The 18675-nt window shown below is 46.4% G+C and overlaps 1 protein-coding gene across 6 annotated transcripts in view; it reads left to right on the top strand.

Moving 5' to 3' along the window:
* The first annotated feature begins 4796 nt into the window (after positions 1-4796).
* Positions 4797-18675, top strand: part of Sorbs1 (sorbin and SH3 domain containing 1) — a 226148-nt gene continuing 212269 nt past the window's right edge. For 3 of the 6 annotated variants that reach the window (XM_021151941.2, XM_021151940.2, XM_029472838.1), the window contains exon 1: positions 4807-4905. The gene's annotated coding sequence lies outside the window, so the exon portion shown is untranslated. Of the gene's footprint in view, positions 4906-5010; positions 5206-18675 lie in introns of those variants that run through there. The other 3 variants (XM_029472826.1, XM_029472833.1, XM_029472830.1) reach the window with 3 other exon arrangements.

Here is an 18675-nt window from a genome sequence, read left to right as displayed (position 1 = left end):
CCTTTCCTTTCCTTTCCTTTCCTTTCCTTTCCTTTCCTTTTCTTTCTTTCTTTCTTTCTTTCTTTCTTTTTTTCTTTCTGTGGTTCTGGGAATGGAACCCAGGCACTGAGCTATAGTATGGTGTGTGTGTCCATTGTTTATATCAGTTCTGTACATTTTAGGCATAAATTTTGCCCTCCCCTGTACTGCCATGCCTAGATGAGAATCTGTTCATTAAGGAAATTTTACTGTTTCTAAAGTTTGCCACTGTCATCTAGAGATCTGTCACTAAAGCTGTGCAACCCCAGGGATAGACAGAAGGAAGGCTGGTGACTCAGGTTGTCTGTGCAGCCTTGTTTCTTCCTCTCTTGATTCCTCAGGGAGATAGATGGCCTGTGGGTGACTCTAGAGCTTGGTGCTGACTCCGGTTTGTATGCAGGACTCTCCTGCTTCATAGTTTACTTCTGTTTCCAGTAGTAGAAGACACTGCTGGGAACAATCTGAGGCACATGAAGTGAAAATGAGGAGTTACTAATGAGATTAAATTAAACTTAAGTAGATTTTTTTTTTTTTCAGTGTGAGAGGAACAGTAGTAAGGCCCATTATGATGAGCGGCCCAGGCTGAGAGTTTGTGGCATTTACAGTCTACGTAAAGAGGGGCGGAGGAATAAAACTACAGAGAAATACACTACGTCATGTCAAATATGCGACGTTCCACATGAAAGATAGAGGTGAAGTGTTGTGGGTCTGGGATGCAGGGGCCTCCCCATATCCCTGGGGAGCTGGGAATGAAAGTGAGCTATACGAGAGACACAGTTGTGATATAGAGAGCCCTCATCTATAATCAAGGCCAGTGGTGCTTGACCTATGGGTCGTGACCTCTCTGGCTGTCTCATATTCTACATATCATATATTTACATTATGATTCATAGCAGTAGCAAAATTACAGTTATGAAGTACTAACGAAATAATAATTTATGGTTGGGGGTCACCACGACATGAGGAACTCTATTACAGGGTTGTAGCATTTGGAAGGTTGAGAATGAATGACCTCAGTTTTACCCCTTAGGCCCTGGGGTCTCCTCGCCTTAAGACCAGTTACATTATTTATAGGGCCCAGTTCTTTGATCAAACCTAGGGCCTAACACATGCTAGGCAGGTGTTCTACCATTGAGATATATCCCTAACCCAAGGGTCTAGTTCAAAATAAAAATTCAGGATCTTTTGTATGAAAATAAAAGAACTCCAAGAGAGGCAATCACACCATTAAAGCAAGTGTGGGGTATTTCTCAGTGTAGGCTGCTTGCCTTTCGTGTGGCCTTGGCCCACGTCCTAGTCAAGGTTTCTGTTGCTGTGATGAAACACCATGACCAAAAGTAACTTGGGGAGGAAAGGGTTTATACGGTTTATACTTCCACATCATAGTTCATCACTGAAGGATGTCAGGGCAAGAACTCCAACAGGGTAGGAATCTGGAGGCAGGAGCTGATGCAGAAACAAATGGAGGGGTGCTGCTTACTGGCTTGTTCATCATAGCTTGCTCAACCTGCTTTTCTATAGAACCCAGGAATCACCAGACCAAGGATGGCACAAGGATTCACAGTGGGATGGGCCCTCCCCCATCAGTCACTAATTAAGAAAATGCCCTATAGTCCTATCTTATGAAGGCATAGCCTTCATTGAGATTTCCTTCTCTCTGATGACACTACCTTGTGTCAAGTTGACATAAAACTAACCAGCACAGCCTACGTGAACTTGACTGGTTCTCTGCCTCCTTAGGCCTCACCTTGGGGCAACAGGGAGACGACAGAACTTACTCTTGCCACATCTATAGCACCAGGCCTCCCTCCCAGATGAATCAGTGAATGGCTGGAGATAGGAATGAGTCGTCTAATTAAACCTAATAATTTCTTAGGTTGCTTTTATTGTGAACTATTATTAGACCACAGTTTGGGAGCTGCTCTTTGAGACTGGGTCTCACTGGGTAGCCTAAGCCGACTTTGAACATTTGCCCCAGTCTTCCAAGTGCTGGTATCACAGAAGCAAGCTACCATATTCTGGTCTTCATGGAAGAGATGTCTTAGATATGTTTTGCTTCCTCTCTGTCTCTTCTACTTGCCACCTTCCTGTCTTTTCCAGATTTCTCTGTCTCTCTTAGACACCTCACTTTATGCTTTCCCGTGAGGAATGGGACAGTTGCTGAAGCTACTAAGGGGTTAGTTCAAGAGTTCAACCTCTTTTTAGGTCTCTTGAGTTTCAGTTTCTCATTTCTAAGAATGGCCTTGAGTAGAATTCAAAATTTCCTGAGTACAGTCTGGTGTTTCATTTTTAAATAATTATTTTTTTAAAAAGTTCACTGGATAATCTGATAACTTTTTGTTTGTTTGTTTGTTTGTTTGTTTTTTGAGATAGAGTTTTACTCTGTAGCCTGGGCTCTCCTGGAACTCATTCAGTAGATCAGGCTGGCCTTGAACTCAGAGATCTGCTTGCCTCTGTCTCTGGGATTAACGGCATGTGCTACCACCACTTGGCTTGATAGATGTTTATAAAGGGAAAAAAATCAGAAAAACAAAGATGAACAAAAATATTTATACATAATTCTAGAGGAAAAATTGTAATGAGATTTTACACATCAGTTTTCAATCATCCTTCCCATTCAATAATATAAGCATTTTTGAGTGTTGCTATGGAAACAGCGGGCCATGGTGGCTTACTGATGGTTGTGAGCCATTGTGTGTGCACTAGAAACTGAACTGGGTACTCAGCAAGAGAATAAGCGCTCTGAACTATTAAGCCAATTCCACAGCTCCCCACCCCTTTAAAATGACCAAAAATACTTCCTCATTTTTCATAGCTACCTAGTATTCTGTTAAATGGTGTATATTTAATGTATATAAGTACAGTGTAGCTGTCTTCAGACACAACAGAAGAGGGCATCAGATCCCATTATATACAGATGGTTGTGAGCTAACATGTGGATGCTGGGAATTGAACTCTGGACCTCTGGAAGAAGAGTCAGTGCTCTTAACCACTGAGTCATCTCTCCAACCCCAAACTGAACATTGAGTTGTTCTGACATTGTGTGTATGTGTGTGTGTGTGTATTCTAAACCTTGTTGCCTCAGTTTCTCTGCCTTCTATTTCCTCTCTCTTTGGACAATCTCCTAGTATCAATGTGCCTTTAGCTATGTTTGTTGTTAGGTGTGTAGCAGTGCATATAAACCTCACAGCCCTGGTGCAACAGTGCACAGCAGGCCAGACAGGCACATTAATACTTGTTGCTTTATTACTTTATAGACCAGAGAGCTGGTTGTCCAGACTGTAGCATAAGGTAACAGCAGAGCCTGGGAAGTGTGTTTTACAAAGCAACAGGGTGAGGTCTGGGCGAGGCAGAGTCGTGTGCTGAGGGACCCCGGGTTCTCTGGAGGCTTCTTGTTTCCTTGGTTATAGCACGAGCTCCCAGACAGCTTAGAAGTCTTCAATTAAAATACACAGACAACAGAATGGAGGACAGCAGGTGCTCAGCCAGGACCTGTCACTGTTCCCTGACATCTAACAACCTTTACAGACAGGGTTCCCCTTGCCTGTGCACTCACCAGGTCCTATTCTTACCTCACCACACAGCCTGCTAACTAGGAACACAGTTGGGCTGAAGATTCTTGCCCAAGATAGCAGAAAAGAATTAATTGTGCTCAGGTGACTATTCTGTTGTGTTGGAAAGTTTTAAGTCAAGTTGACACAGGCTCAGGTCATCTGAGGGGAGGGAACCTCAATTAAGAAAATGCCTCCATAAGATGGGGCTGTAGGCAAGCCTGTAGGGCATTTTTTTAAATTAGTGACTGATGGGGGAGGTTCCAACCCATTGTGGATGGGCCATCCTGAGCTCATGGTCTTGGATTCTATATGAAAACAGACTAAGCAAGCCATGGAGAGCAAGCCAGTAAGTGGTATCCCTCTGTGTCACCTGCATCAGCTTCCTGATTCCTGCCCTGTTTGAGTTCCTGTCCTGACTTCCTTCAATGGGGAACAGTGTTGTGGAAGTGTAAGCCAAATAAACTCTTTTCTCCCCAACTTGCAAAGTGGTGCAGCCAATAATCCGCTCTAGAGGCTGAGTTAGGAGGTTGGCCTGGGGTGTGAGTATGTGGGGCAGCCTCTAATCCCAGAAGGTGGAATTAAGGATCATCTTTGGCTGCACGGTGAGTTTGAGGCCACACTAGAATACGTGAGCCGTTTGTCCAAAAAAAAAAAAATAAAATAAAAAAAATAAAACGAGAAACTAGTAACAACGTCTTTGTCACAAGGCTGGGAAAATCAAATGAGAAAATATAAGAAAATAGGGAGCATTAGGCAACTGTCTGGTAGAATATAATCAGACTGACAGCGCCATTGGCAAGCTTTTATTCACTACATTTTATCAAGAGGAATTATGGTGCCATTTTACAGATCAGCAAAAGGGCACAGGGTTAAATAATTTGTTTATAGCTAGGACACACTGTTATTTTACGCTTACTGTTCTTTTCAAGCTCTCTGTGGGCAAACCCTTATAGAGACCACAGGGCCAGCGTCTGGAGTCACTCGCGGGCAGCCCAGGGCAGAAAGGGTTAGCGGGTGCGCGCGCGTTATCCGCGGGGATCCGCGGGCGCGCGCCCCGCTCACAGGGACGCAGGCTTGGCGGCGGGCTCTTCCTCGCCTCCCCATTGGCGCACACGCCCCTTCCTGTCACGGCCGGCCAGGCCCCGCCCCCTGGGCGCTGCCGGAGTGGACGGTTCCAGGCCATGCTAATGAGGGGCTGGTCGCCGCCGCCCATTGGCCGGCCCCAGTGTCGGTGAAGTCAGCTCGGAGTAGCAGAAAAACAGAGCGGGGCTGACTGCAGCGTGGAGCGCGAGCCGGGCTGGACGCGCGCAAGCCCTTGCCGGGGACCCGCGAGGTAAGCGGGCGGCGGCTGCGCTCTCCGGCGGCAGCTCCCGGGCGGGCGCAGCGGGCCCCCGGAGCGGCGCCTTTGTTCCGCGCGCGGAGGAGGTGCTTTTAAAGGGCCAGCTGTTGGAGGGACCTGGGGGCCCCCCTTCTCCCAGAGCATCCCTGGGTGGCCGCGGGGGACCTTCGCCGAGCCGTGTCTCCCGGCTGCTCCGTGTCCTCTCTCCCCATCCCTTCAAGAAAAGTTGCTAGGACGCGGGGAGCTTTGGGGATTCCAGGTTTCTTTATGCCTTTTCGTTTTTGGTAGGTGAAGGTAAGTGCGATCATGGCCTCTGCTTAGGAGGGAATGTCCACCCGCTTCAGCCTGGCTGCAGTGTGGGTGGATGGAGACGGGAGAGCCCTGGTGGGTTTGCGTTGGAAAGTGAAACTACTGAGGGTCTTTTCTGCAGTGGCCAGAGGAAGAAGGACGCAAGTGTCAGGATGGAGGCATCTCAGGTGTATTCATTCATCAGCACACCCTTCCACTCCATCCCCAAAGCCGAGGGCGGCGGGAGGGGGGCAAGGACTACGCTGCTGGCCCAGACCAGCCTGCATCCGCGCGTGTTGGTGGGTGTGTGTCTGGGTATACGGTGCTTCCGCTCACCGCCCAGGCCCCTTCATGCTTCCCTGGATGACTGGATGACAGCATCTTGCAGGGCAGCCCATCACCAAAGGGACCTAAAGCTACTCCTTTCTCTTATTTCCCAGGCTGTCCCTCCCGGGGTTTCCAACGTCTTCTCCCTGATAAGCGGTGGTGACATTCGAGATAGGAGGGAAAGGAGGCTTAAAGTCATTATGCTTCTTTGAAGGGCGATGTGCTGTCGATTTCTGTATCCTGGAACCTCTGCGTGTCATACTATGCCTTTGAAATTCATCAGTGCTTTTTCCGGGCAGACAGAATTTATTATGCATTGCTACATAGAAGCAGAAGATCCCTCTGAGCCGGCTCATTTCATCCTGTCCGAGGGTTTTCCCAGCATGTTCTGGACGAGCCTTTGGATTTTTTGTTTGAATCGCTGAGCTCTGGGATGCCCCTGTTGTCACTGTCACACGGCCGACCTACCGAAATTGCTAAAATTGATTTCACTGTCAGTAGGCGGGAGGTTCATCTAGAGACACCATAGAACCTGCCAGGCATGTTAGGCCGCTGACTGATCCCCCCACCCATCTTCCAGTCCCCAACACTGGTGTGTCCTTTTTCTTCCTTGGAGAAGGCCAGGGACAGCTTGTCTTACCACATGCTTTTTTGATTTTTTTAATACCCCCTCTTTACATTTAAGTGTGTGTTTTGGCCGGAAAGATATCGAGGTGGTGATCGAAGGGTGGATTAAAAGTGGGGTGGGCAGCAGCAGGGGACAGCAGTGCCAATGACAGAAAACACACATTGGGAGATTTTATAGCTTCAGCCTTCAGTGAGTGAGTGAGATGTCTACAGGGTGAGGTGTGTTGGCTGTGAGGGGGAGGGGTGGAGGAGGAAGATACTGCCAACAGTTTTTTTGCCCCACCCTCCTGCTGCCGCCTTAAATAACTCCTGGCCAGCCCAGCCCTGAGGTCTTTTTGAGCCTGAGGGGAGAAAGGTGGTCTGTTAGCCCACCTCTGCCTGGGGCACCTTTGATGCAGATTAGGAAGGGTTAGTAGTTCTTAGGGTAGGGAGTCAAAGATGGTATATTCCTTAGCCTAAGGACCTGTGGTAACAGTCTGGTGACTTCCCTGCAGGCCATTAGTACCTGAAAGAAGTGCTGGTTGCCCTCTGTAGGACAACCCCCTTTTGTTGGCTCTACCTCCTTTTTTTTTTTTTTGTTTTTTTTTTTTTTTTGTTAAAGCAGTTGAATTTCTGTAAACTTTTTGAAGAGATTGGGAATATTGGGATGGGGTTGTAAATATGGCAAAGAAGAAAAGAAAATTGCTTCTTCCTGGCAGAACAAAGACCGGTTCAGCTCTTCTGTTTCTTCTCCAAAATAGAGTTGGATGCAGATTGCTGGGTGTGGAGAGATAGGGTCCGGGGAGGGAAGAGAGCTTCGCTTGTGGCACTGGTAGTGTCCTTGTCTTCGAAACACCACTCTCCCTGGACCCTTCTCTGGATGTGGATGTGGAAGGCACTCACTGGTAATTTAGGATTTAACTAGCCTTCAAGGAGGAATAGATGATCAAAAAAAATTTTTTATTTTGGATGTAAGCTTGTACCAGAAGCAGGCTGGCTTTGGCTCTGGTCAGCATCCTCTGGGCCTTGAGCTGAGCTTGTGGCATATGCTCTGTTCCTGTTGGTAAAATAAGAGACTTTAGAGTGGTGACTTTCTAGGGTTCCCAAAAGCACCATTTAGTTTAAGTTCACAAGTACATTTTGTGACGGCGATGTTAGATTCTTTGCTGTTTGCTTGTCAGATGTTAAATTCTGAGTATTTAAGCAAGACCACTGAAGAAGCACTCGAGAGCTCGGGCTCCTGTTGGAGTCAGACTACCTTTTCCTTGATTGGTGCGATTCATGTGGTTTTAGAGTATGTAAATAATTCAGGGCTAGAGTGATCCAGAGTGAGAGACGTGGACGTCGGAGCGAGTTGGTATGTGGGGGAGGTGAGGATGGGATGACAGATTGCGGAGGAAAGGGCATTTCTATAATTCATTCCCTCCCCGCCTGTGTTTTATTTATGATTGCACAGGTGAGCGTTTAAATATTGGGAACATGGGGAGGGGGACCATGATTGATCTCTCGAGGCCCTCACTGAGGAGTGATGCTGGGGAGGTGTGGCCATTTGTCTGAGGTCTTTCTCGCCTAGCAAGGTGCAGAGGGGGATAAGGATCTGGGTCTTGTGGTCCAGAGTAAGGCCCTCCCTTTTGTGAGAGGAGCCTAAGATGGGAAGGAGAAAGATGAGGAGGGAACAAGAGATGAAGGGGGAGACTGGAGACTCCATAGCTTCAGCCTTTGGAGCCAGGAGTAGAGCAGTCCTGTGTCCTTGGAATGAAGTAAGGATCAGAGCCCCTTAGATGAGTGTATGTGTGTGTGTATATGTGTGATGAGTGTGCTCGTGTGTGCCCATGGGCGCATGTGCACGTAAGTGTGTGTGTGCGCGTGTGGGTGATGTGGAGGTGTTAAGTGCCCTGATCCTGCCACAGATTTTCCTTGCTGACTCTGATTGTAGAATGAGGTTGAAGCTGCTTGATCAGAGCCAAGCAAGACCTTTAGCCAGAGCCGGGAGAACTCAAACACTCAGGGGCGTTAGGTGTGCTGAGGAGAGGGCTGAGGAGAGCTGACGTTGGGCCCAGTTCTGCTGCAATTCCAGTTTTGTGTGTGTGTATTTTTTTTTTGTTTGTTTGTTTGTTTGTTTGCTTTTACATTTCCGATACAAGCCTTAAAGTTTTCCATGGAATGAATCTCTTTTTCATGGAGGTAGAATTTTCCCATCTAACCTTCCATCATACATTCTCTGAGAGAGCATTTCATGTCTTGCCTTTTCAGAGGAGAGCTCCTGAACGGTGGCTCATCATCTTTAGGAGGTAGGGAGGCCCTGGCCTGTGACCTGCGTTAGTGCTAAACCTCACGTTTCAGTGAGCAATTAAAGGGTGGGGAGCAGTGGGTAACCAGAGCATTAACTATTCAAAGGCAAGGATAAAAGATGATAATTCTTTGACGTCTGGGGCCCAAGCCAACAGCCAACAGTGAGGAGCTTGCCTTCCTCGGGCCAGCTCCCAGGTATGAAGAAGTCTCTCTGTGGCTTCTTCAGGCTTCAGGCACTTTGTGAGGCCCTGTATCTTGTTGTTTTCGAGGCTTTTCGCCTGCATATCTTTCCTGTGGCCGTTTGTTTTTTTTTTTCTCCCTTCCTCTTGTGTTCTTCTCCTTGCTCTCTTCCCTCATCCTCTTAGTAATATATCTTTGTAGTGTGTTTTAGTGTATTATTGCCTCATTAAAATTTCATGTTCTCTGTTCTTAATTTAAAAGCAGTTTATGTCTTTGACTATATATGTATTTTACACGCAAAACAAAAAAGCAAACCCAATTAAACTGCTTTTTATTTCTGTGTGGCCTTCCATTGATTTTCCCCTCCCCCTTCTTGTCTGAGGTCAGCACTGACTCTTTCTAGAGAAAAAAAAAACCTTCTTTTTTTTCCTAAAGTCTCTGTCATGTGGTTATTGTTTTAAAAACAAAACCAGCTATAACAGCAGAACACATTTCCACCCTTATATTGTGAGCCACCAGGGACACCCTGTCCCAAGAAGTGCATCCTGTTTCTTCCTTCAATGGAAGAAGCATTGTTAATGTGTTTCATAAGAAGGCTTAAACTGTACAAGGGCTAGTGGTAGATATGGGTCTCTTGTCAGTGAGTCTGGTGGGAAGAGGGCAGGCTACTGCCATCCAGGGAGAATTGAGTGTGATGATTGTGTTTCCTAGGCTAGACTAACCCAACTGTCTGTAGCTGGACACACAACCCTCTAGAAAAGAGATACTTACCACTTTTCCAATGAATGTTGGGTTGAACTCAGGCCTATCCTGTGCCCACCTTAGGCAGAACCATACACCAGCAGGTTGCTGGGGTAAAACTCTAGATGCTGTGATGTGTGATGGAAGTGTATTGAGGTTTTTGTTTTTTGTTTTTTTGAGACAGGGTTTCTCTTTGTAGCCCTGGCTGTCCTGGAACTCACTCTGTAGACCAGGCTGGCCTCGAACTCAGAAATCCGCCTGCCTCTGCCTCCCAGGTGCTGGGATTAAAGGCATGTGTGCCACCACTGCCTGGTGTGAATTGAGGTTCTTAATGTCTTTCTGTTTCTGGTTTATTACAGACAAGATAGAGTCTTTTAAACATTTTGTTTATTTTAATATGTGTGTGTGTATGTCTGTCTGTCTGTCAGTCTGACTGTGGACATATTTCATATGTGCATATCTCTGCAGATGCCTTTGAAGGCCAGGAGAGGGTGTCAGATCTCTGGGAGCTCGAGTTATAATAGGCAGTTTCTCGTTATCTAACATTGGTGCTGGGAATTGAACTCTGGTCCTCTGCAAGAGTGGGAAGCACTCTTAACTGCCCAGCCTTCTCTCCAACCCCATCATTGAGTCTTTATGCTCAGTGGTCAGTGAGTTCAGTGCCTAAAGGGACCCTTAAGAGCAAGAAGGTACCTTGAAGTCTCCACTTTTTATACTAAAAAATCTACCTGAGTTTTGTGTTCGACTCTGTCATATCTGTGATGGTTTTAGTGTAAACGTATTTAGATTGCTTTGCTGTTGTATAGAGTTGATGGTTAGGAAAACACTTTGTTTATCCTGGCCTCTCTCCAAGTGTTCACAGCAGTCTCTGACCCAGCTGGAGAAGCCAGCAGTATGGAGAACCTCAGATCTGTTGGTGTTGAGAGCCTTACTTCAGCCTTACTTACTGGCTTTCCCAGGTCCTCAGAGGCAGGCTCCTCCCACAGAAAGGTTTGTTCCCTTACCAGGGAGGGGCCTTTGTCTCTTTGCAGTGCCTCCTACTTTCAGACTCCCTCACATCCGAGGTGTCTTCCTTCCTCTGCTCACCTGTTTCTGTTATTCTTGTTGGCTTCCTTGTCTTTTTCCAGTCTTCTTCCACCATATTGGGAGTTCTGGAAAGAGAGAGGATTCTATACCTGTTACACACACACACACACACACACACACACACACACATACACACACACACACACCTCTCAGACTCTCTGTCTTACTCTCATCTCTCTCCATCTCTCATCTCTGTCTATCAGTCACACACACACACACACACATCTCTCAGACTCTGTTCAGGCCCCCAGGCTTGCTTCTGTTAGCTCCTTTTAGGAATCTGAGAAGGGTCTCATAGAGCTAAAGTCACGGTGTTGGCAGGCCAGTGCTTATGGTGAGAAGAGCCTGATTGCTTATTGATGCCATTACTCAGAGACTGCCTGCATTCTCTACTCCAAGCTGCCTTCCTGTCTTCAAAGCCATCTTAGGGTTTCTATTGCTGCAGTGAGACACCATCACCAAAAAGCAAGTTGGGGAGGAAAGGGTTTAATTGCTTTGTACTTCCATATTTAAGTCTGTCATGGGAGAAAGTCAGGACAGGAACCCAGCAGGGCAGGAATCTCGAGGCAGGAGCTGATGCAGACAGAGGCCATGGAAGGGTGCTGCCAAACTGGCTTGCTCCTCATGGCTTGCTCAGCCTGCTTTCTTACAGGACCCAGGACCACCAGCCCAGGGATGGCACCACCCACAATGGGGCTGGGCTCTCCCACTTCAATCACTAATTAAGAAAATGCCCCCACAGGCTCGCCACAGATTGGTTTTATGAAGGGATTTTTCTTAATTGAGGTTCCCTCCTCTCAGAAGACCTTCGCCTGTGTCAAGTTGTCATAAAACTAGCCAGCCCAGCCAGTGCCCGTGACGGCTGATGGAGCTCTTCTGCTGATGGCTCTGATCATCATGTGTCATCACTGGTTCCCCCGTCCTCCTTTAAGGAGCTTGGTAATTACAGTGGGCCGCCTGCATCATCTAGGACAGTCTCCCATCTTAACATCAGTTGTTAGCGATTTTCAAAATTAGAAATTTCTTTTTTTCCCTCTCCCTCCCTCTCTCCCTTCCCCTCTCCCTCTCTTTCTCCTCTCCCTCCCCCTCTCTACTCTTTATTCTCTCCCCCACTCCCCACCTCTGTGTGTGTGTGTGTGTGTGTGTGTGAGAGAGAGAGAGAGAGAGAAAGTGAGTGTGTATGTACATGTATGATGTATGTGTAGGTACCTGCAAGAAGAGGGTGTTGGATTCCCCTGGAGCTAGATAGAGTTAGAGACAGTGCTAAGCTTCCTGATATGGGTGCTGGAGACTGAACTTTGGAAGAGTTATTTTGAAAGAGTAGCCAGAACACGTAATTGCAGAGCCATCCCTCCTGCCCCGTTTAGCAATTTTCATTCCATTTGCAACCTTCGTTCCCCTTTGCCACGTAACTCAACATGTTCTTACAACTGGAGCTTAGGATCTGGACACTTGAGGGAGGGGGTCATTATTTTTTCCATTATAGTTACTTTGCACCCTTTATTATTTCTCCTGACATTACTTTCTTATTTACGAATTACCCCAACTTCAGCCTTTTTTGCCCATCCCCTCAATATGGCAACATCACAGTTTTTGGTTGCATTGATACTATCAACACTGTTTTGCCTGAGCAGACAGTGTTTGTGACTTAGCCTTACAGTATACTTTAGTGGTACTTTTGAATGGAATTCACTGACTTAATGGCCTTACTTCTTCAAGTTAGGGTTTTTTTTTTGTTGTTGTTTTTGTTTTAGTTCCCAAAGGCTTACACCGTATTCTAAAACATCTGTGTGCCCTAATGTGTATGTTTTTATTTTGTCACATTCCCCCACCAGCCTTCCTTTCCAGAGCCTCCACCCTTCTCCACTGTTCTTCGTTGTTGACCTGTAGGCCTGTGGCATGACTCCTGCTTGGAAGCAATCCATGGGTTGCCACCTCTGTTTCCATCTTTTGTCTTATTCTTCCAGAAGTTTCTGAGAGAGGGTCTGTAGGAGCCGATCATTTCACACTTGCACACGCTACGTGGTCTTATTCTTTGTTAGTACTTGGTTGGTGGTTTGGCTTATCTAGAATTTTTTATTGAAAGGCATTTTCCCATTATAGTTTTATTTCATTATTATTATTTTTAGACAGGGTTTCTATAGCCCAGGCTGGCTAGGAACTCATTGTGTAGTAGACCTGGCTGGCTTTGAACTCACAGGTATCTGCCTGTTTCTGCTCCACCCCACCCCCACCCCGGTGCTGGGATTAAACATGTGTGATGCCACATCCCAGCTCTCCATTAGAGCCTTAAGGGCGTTGTTATAGTTTCCTGTAGTTGCCAGTGTTGAGGCTGAAAGTTAGTATACCGTTCTTGTTTTTGGTCATTTCCATTTCCTACATTTAGACCTCCTTGTTTTAAAAATGATTGGTATGGGTCAGGCCCTAAGTGCATGGTTGTCGTCTCAGCCCTTGAGAGTGGAGAGCGGAGGCCTGGGTGTCAGGAGTGCAAGGCCCTCGTCAGATACATAATGAGCTCCGGACACTCTGGAACTAGCGAAACCCAGGCTCTGATATACACAAGAAAACAGTGGGCTGGAGTTTGGAGAAGGCTTACATCCTCTATCTAAGGAGTTCTTATGTGTGAATATTAACTTTTTCCTCAATTTTCCTGGATTTTTGTCTTCAAAAGTCCTATTATAGACTTCCTAGACTGAGTTCATAGTTTGAAAAGTTGTAAATTCGTATTTTTTTATTACTTTTATATTTTTAAAGGGTATCTTTATCCTCAACCCTTTTCAGTTTTTAATGTCTTTATTTGTGTTTTTACATGATGTGTGTACATGTTTTACTTCCTAAGGATGCCTAGTTTCTGTAACATCTCCTTCCCTCCCTCTCCTTCTCTCCTACTCTCCTTTTCCCCCTCCCCCTTTGTCCCCTACCCGTTTCTCTCCATATCCCAGGCTGGACTTGAACTTCAGATTCTTCAGCCTGTCTCTTTGCTGGCATTACAGATGTTCTTCTCAATGTCTGGCTTCTTTATTTTTATTTTTGATTACTTTTGGAAAATTTCTGCTGATCTTTGCGTTGTCTTTGTTTTTTCCAAGTCCCCCTTTTTTGCTTATTTTGGTTTCAGTGTTTCCCATTGGAGCCATCTTCCCATGCCTGCTGATCATTGCTTTGTTCAGTTATATTTAAGGGTGGACACTTAACTGTTGACCCGGCATCTGTGGGTGTAGGGTCATAGAGCAGAGACCCGTCCTGCTTATTTCCCCAAATGGAAAAACCTAGGCATCCATAGATATTTCTGGGTCTTTTCTACAGAAGGATTCCTAAAGAGAATTTAGCCTGCTCTGTGTGTGTGTGTGTGTGTGTGTGTCTGTATGTGTGTATGTCAGTCTCTGTATCTGTCTATGTGTGTCAGTCTCTATGTTTATCTGTCTCTGTGTGTGTCTCTGTGTGTGTGTGTCAGTTTGTGTATCTGTGTGTGTCGGTATCCCTGCATATCTCTGTGTGTGTCAGTTTATGTATCTGTGTGTGTGTGTGTTTGTGTGTGTGTCAGTCTTTGTGTGTATCTATGTGCCTGTGTGTCTGTATCTGTGTGTGTGTGTGTCAGTCTCTGTGAGTGTGTGTGTGTGTGTGTGTGTGTGTGTGTATGTGTGTGCGTGGTGGGAGGAGGAGTGGGCTGTTGCTATCTTGTTTGCTCTAAGGCTTTCATTCTGCCCCACTGTCAGAGCTTCCTCCCCTTGCTGAGCCTGAGTCTTCTGCTGACTGTACCAGGTGAGTAGCTTCAGGAAAGGAACCCAGGTCTGACTGCTCCTTGACTGATCTTTCAGGAAGTCGGAGCTCCTCTTTAGCCCCACCGCACCGCTCCCCTCCCAATCACCACTGCCGTAGCTCGGAGCATTCCTCAGGTTCTGTGCCAGGGGTTGGCCACTTAGTGGTTCCTTGCTCAGCTGGCACTTAGCAGAGTAGATAAAGTAGGATCTCAATTTAGCTGCTGCATGGTGATCAGCTGTGACTCCCTGGGGTTCTGCTGGCTTGTCTTGGGTGCTGTTATTTTTTTTCCATTAAGTATCGAGTTTCGCTTTTGTTCTTTTAGTGGGGTTTGAGGAGAAGATAGAGGAAAAAATGTTCAGCTTTCTGTTTTTTTTTTTTTAAAGACTTATTTATTATTATATCTAAGTACACTGTAGTTGTCTTTAGACACACCAGAAAAGGGTGTCAGATCTCATTATGGATGGTTGTAAGCCACCATGTGGTTGCTGGGATTTGAACTCGGGACCTTCAGAAGAGCAGTCAGTGCTCTTAACCACTGAGCCATCTCTCCAGCCCAGCTTTCTGGTTTTATCAGAAATTTATTTCATCTCTTTAGCCAAATTCCCAAGCTTCTGCGTGCATGCTCCAGAGATTCTCCCCTGCACGCACCTTTGTGGTGCTGTGGATGGAACACAGGGCTTGGGGCATGCTAGCACATTCTCTACCACTCTGGTGTGACCCCAGGCCTGAGGTGGTTGCTAAACAATTGAATACATGTTTCTACAGTCATTAGCTTTCCAGACAGACCTAAAGATGCAATTTTACAAAAATCTTGGTTTATTTTGAAATAGACATAAGCACGGGCGGCAGATTCTGCCTTTTCCTAAGCTAAGTAGAACGAAACATCATTTTGGACTGCTGGGATCATGAATGGCGAGGCCCAGAGCTGAGTTTTGCCCCGTAAGTGACCATATGGGCTATCTTGAGAAGTCTGGTAACCCACTTGGTCAGGTGTTGGTTTAGCTCTATGTACTGAGGAGCTGTTGTGTGCAAAGCATCATAGTTTTATGCCAACCTGATACATGCCAAAGTCATCCAAGAGCAATTAAGAAATGCCTTTATAAGATCAGGCTGTGGGCAAGCCTCTAGAGCATTTTCTTGATTGGTGATTGGAGTGGTGGGTCTGTCCCTGGGCTGATGGTCCTGGGTTCTATAAGAAAGCAGGCTGAGCAAGTCATGAGGAGCAAGCCAGTCAACAGTACTCCTCCATGGCCTCTGCATCAGTTCCTGCCCCTAGGTTTCTGCCCTGCTTGAGCTCCTGTCCTGACTTTCTTTGTTGATGTAGTGTGAGCTGAATAACCCTCTACTTCCCCAGCTTGCTTTGTGGTCATGGTGTTCTGTAGCAGCAATAGAATCCTAAACCAAGATAGCATGGTATTCGGACCCTTCTAGAGGTTACTGCTCAGGTGGCCATGTGGTGTTTTCCATGTTAATCTGTTGTGGTATAAAGTTGGCTCCATGTTTTTCTCTAAAGCTTAACTCAGTGTCTCCTTCATATATCTTACCTTTTTCTAGACTGTGGCCACCATGTAGGAAAGTATAATCCTGTCTTTGGCATCTACCACAGTCCTTGGCACATAAGTGGATTAGAGCAAATGTTGATTTTTTTTTCCACCGAGGAAAACTTGAAAGACCGTGATAATGTAAGTCTGCCAGAGTCTGCAGTTTTCTCAAAGGAACGGTTTACATGTTGGGTCCTATTGCACATTTCCTGGCCACTCATGCCGCTGAGAAGTTCAGATGTGTTGATAATGAGGTCAGTGGAGAGAACTGTAAGGTTCAGGATGGCAGCCCTAGCCCTTGAGGATCGTTTTCCTCCTGCTGGGTTGTGGTCATGAACTTGTTCAATAAGCCTCATTTTGTTATACTGTAAGTATAACAAATTTCATCTTAACTATGACAGTGAATTACATATAGATTATACATAGATAGGTTTTTAAAGATACTTAGGGGCTTTTTCAGAGCTTGCTTTGGCTTTCTTAAGCCTATGAACTGTGTGCCAGAACTGCTGAATGGAACTTTCAGGGATTAATGGGCTCCACTGAGGACCTTTCATGGTGTGGGTGGCTCCCTGACAGATTGCTTTGGGAGACCTGGGGCACCTTCTCAGGCAAGGCTCTCCTCCCACTGACAGCACTGCTGGAGAATCAATACCGATAAGGGAGATGAAGTACTGTTAAAAAATATCTGGAGAGAGTTTTGCTTTTGATTTGCTCAGTGGATAGTTTTAAGCACCAGAGGATATACTGGGTGCCATGAATATCATGGTAAAAGGAAAATGGCACCCGTTCTCCTGGCATCAGAGGCTAGAGCTCAGTTGTCCAACATGGTAGCCGCTAGCTGCTTGTGACTGTGTAAATTCATTTAAATGGACTACCAACATAACTTGAGTCTTTCATCCACGTGTGCCACAGTTGAACGCTGAGTGACTCTCTGTGCTTGGTGACCGTTGTGTGGCTAGCACAGGTCCAGAGCTCTTGCTTCATTTCAGACCGTTCTTTCAGGCAGACTGGATGGCAGACCTAAGACTCTAGTTTCTACACTGGACGTCTGTGACTAGCTTTGCTTTGTAGGTGGAGAAGGCAGAGGTACAGAGGGTTGTTTGCTGAAGGTTAGGATGTTGGATGGACTGAGGTGGGTCTCTTCTTGCTGAGTGTTGCTCTCTTGAGTGATGTAGGGCTGGAGAGAGACTAGGAGTCTGGCCTCTCTTCCCACGCTACTTGATTCAGATCCTGCCTGAGCTCTAGAGCAACTCAGTGCCTCAGTTGTGAAAAAATAGGACTTCGAGGAGGAGGAGGAAGAGGAGGAGGAGAGGAAGAAGAGGAGGAAGAAGAGAAGGAGGAGGAGAAGGGGAAGATGATCCAATCATGCAAGTGTTAGGACCTGGACACAGCTGTCTCAGTAGATACAGGTCACAGTCATTATTGTTGAATCAGAGTCTCACATAGCCCAGGCCAGCTTCGAATGTCCTGATCCGTTGTCTTTACCTCCAAGGTCTGGGATTGCAGGTGTGCCATCCTGTTTGGTTTATGTGGTGTTTCCTGTATCCTAGGCAAGCATTCTCCCTGTGGAGTGCCATCCTCCATCCCCGTAACCACTGTTACAGAGAATGAAACAAGGGCAGAAGTTACAGAGCCCATGAGGCATCTTCAAATAGAAGACTGGAGACTAGAAAAAGAATATTGCCAGGTGAAGCTGTGTTCCTTGACCCACCGGGTGCCCGGAGCAGGGCAGAAGTGATGATTTCAAAGCCAGGGACTGCTTTGGTCGTGTGAAAATGCCAGTGTGTTCGCAGTTTGTCTCCCCAGGCTGATCACTCAAACCCTGGATCTTTTTTCTGTCTCATTCTTCCCGATTTGCCCCGTCTTATCCTCACAGAGTCCTCCTACCATCTCTGTCCTCGGGGAGAAGTGGGGTCACATCACATGCTAGAACGGAAGTGTGCACCAGAGGAGTTCAGGTGACAGAAGGGACAGAAGTTGGGTCAGGTAGCAGTTGGGGCTTGATCTGTTCTTCAGGGTTTCAGGTCTTGGTGATGTCATTCCCACTGTTGCCCCAACTTGCCAGTAGGCCTATCTAAAGTAACACACTGCTCTAGCTACGGACGCCTCATTTTCTTGAATGAAGAGAAAGTTCTGATTCTGGTCTCAGGAATGGCAGGCAGGTAGAGCCCTGCTTTTATATGGAGCTTTAGCTTAGGTGGGCAGTGCACAATAATAACCCCAGAACTGGACTGCAGTTTGAGGGCAGTTTGGGCTACGAAAATATCACATACACGCACAACATCTAACATGGTTAAAGATGTATGTAGATCAGTTATTTAGCACGTTCAGAGTCCTGGCTTCGTACCTCAACGCCACTCTAGTCCATTCATTAATTAAATGTTGTTAAAGGAGAGAAAAGGGCCTGGTCTCCCCTGACAGGCAGGCAGTCAGCAGTGTGTTTCTGGTATTGAGGTAGGATGGGTATATTTGCTCTGATGAAGTAGGAGTGGACCACTCAGGCAAGGCGGGCACTTCAGACATAGGTGAGGGATGTGGCGTCATGTCTCACCCAAGTTGGGAGCACAGGGCAAACAAGTCTACTGATGCATGTGAGGCACATGTCTATAAATGGCCGACCCAGCACTGACTTCCTGTGAGGAGACTTCCAAACAGCCTGAATTCTCAAGATCAGGAAGGAGTGAGTGCAGGTTGCTTGAATGCTGGTACTCGAGAGCATTGGGTGCTTAAAGCTTGACCTGTAACTGACTCTGTCAGTCATTTGCCTTACTGTCCCATTTTTGCCTTGATGCTCTGTCTGGGTGGGGGAGGAGGGTGTTGTGCCTTATATACGGTGGCTACAATAGGAATTGGTGTCAAGTAGATCCTGCAATTGCCCTTCTGCTCACCAGTCAGCATGAACACTCATTACTCATTTATTTATTTATTTTTTTTATTTTTTTTT

The sequence above is a fragment of the Mus caroli genome, chromosome 19, assembly GCF_900094665.2.
Source record: "Mus caroli chromosome 19, CAROLI_EIJ_v1.1, whole genome shotgun sequence".
NCBI lineage: Eukaryota > Metazoa > Chordata > Mammalia > Rodentia > Muridae > Mus > Mus caroli.
This window is presented reverse-complemented; position numbering and strand designations above follow the sequence as displayed.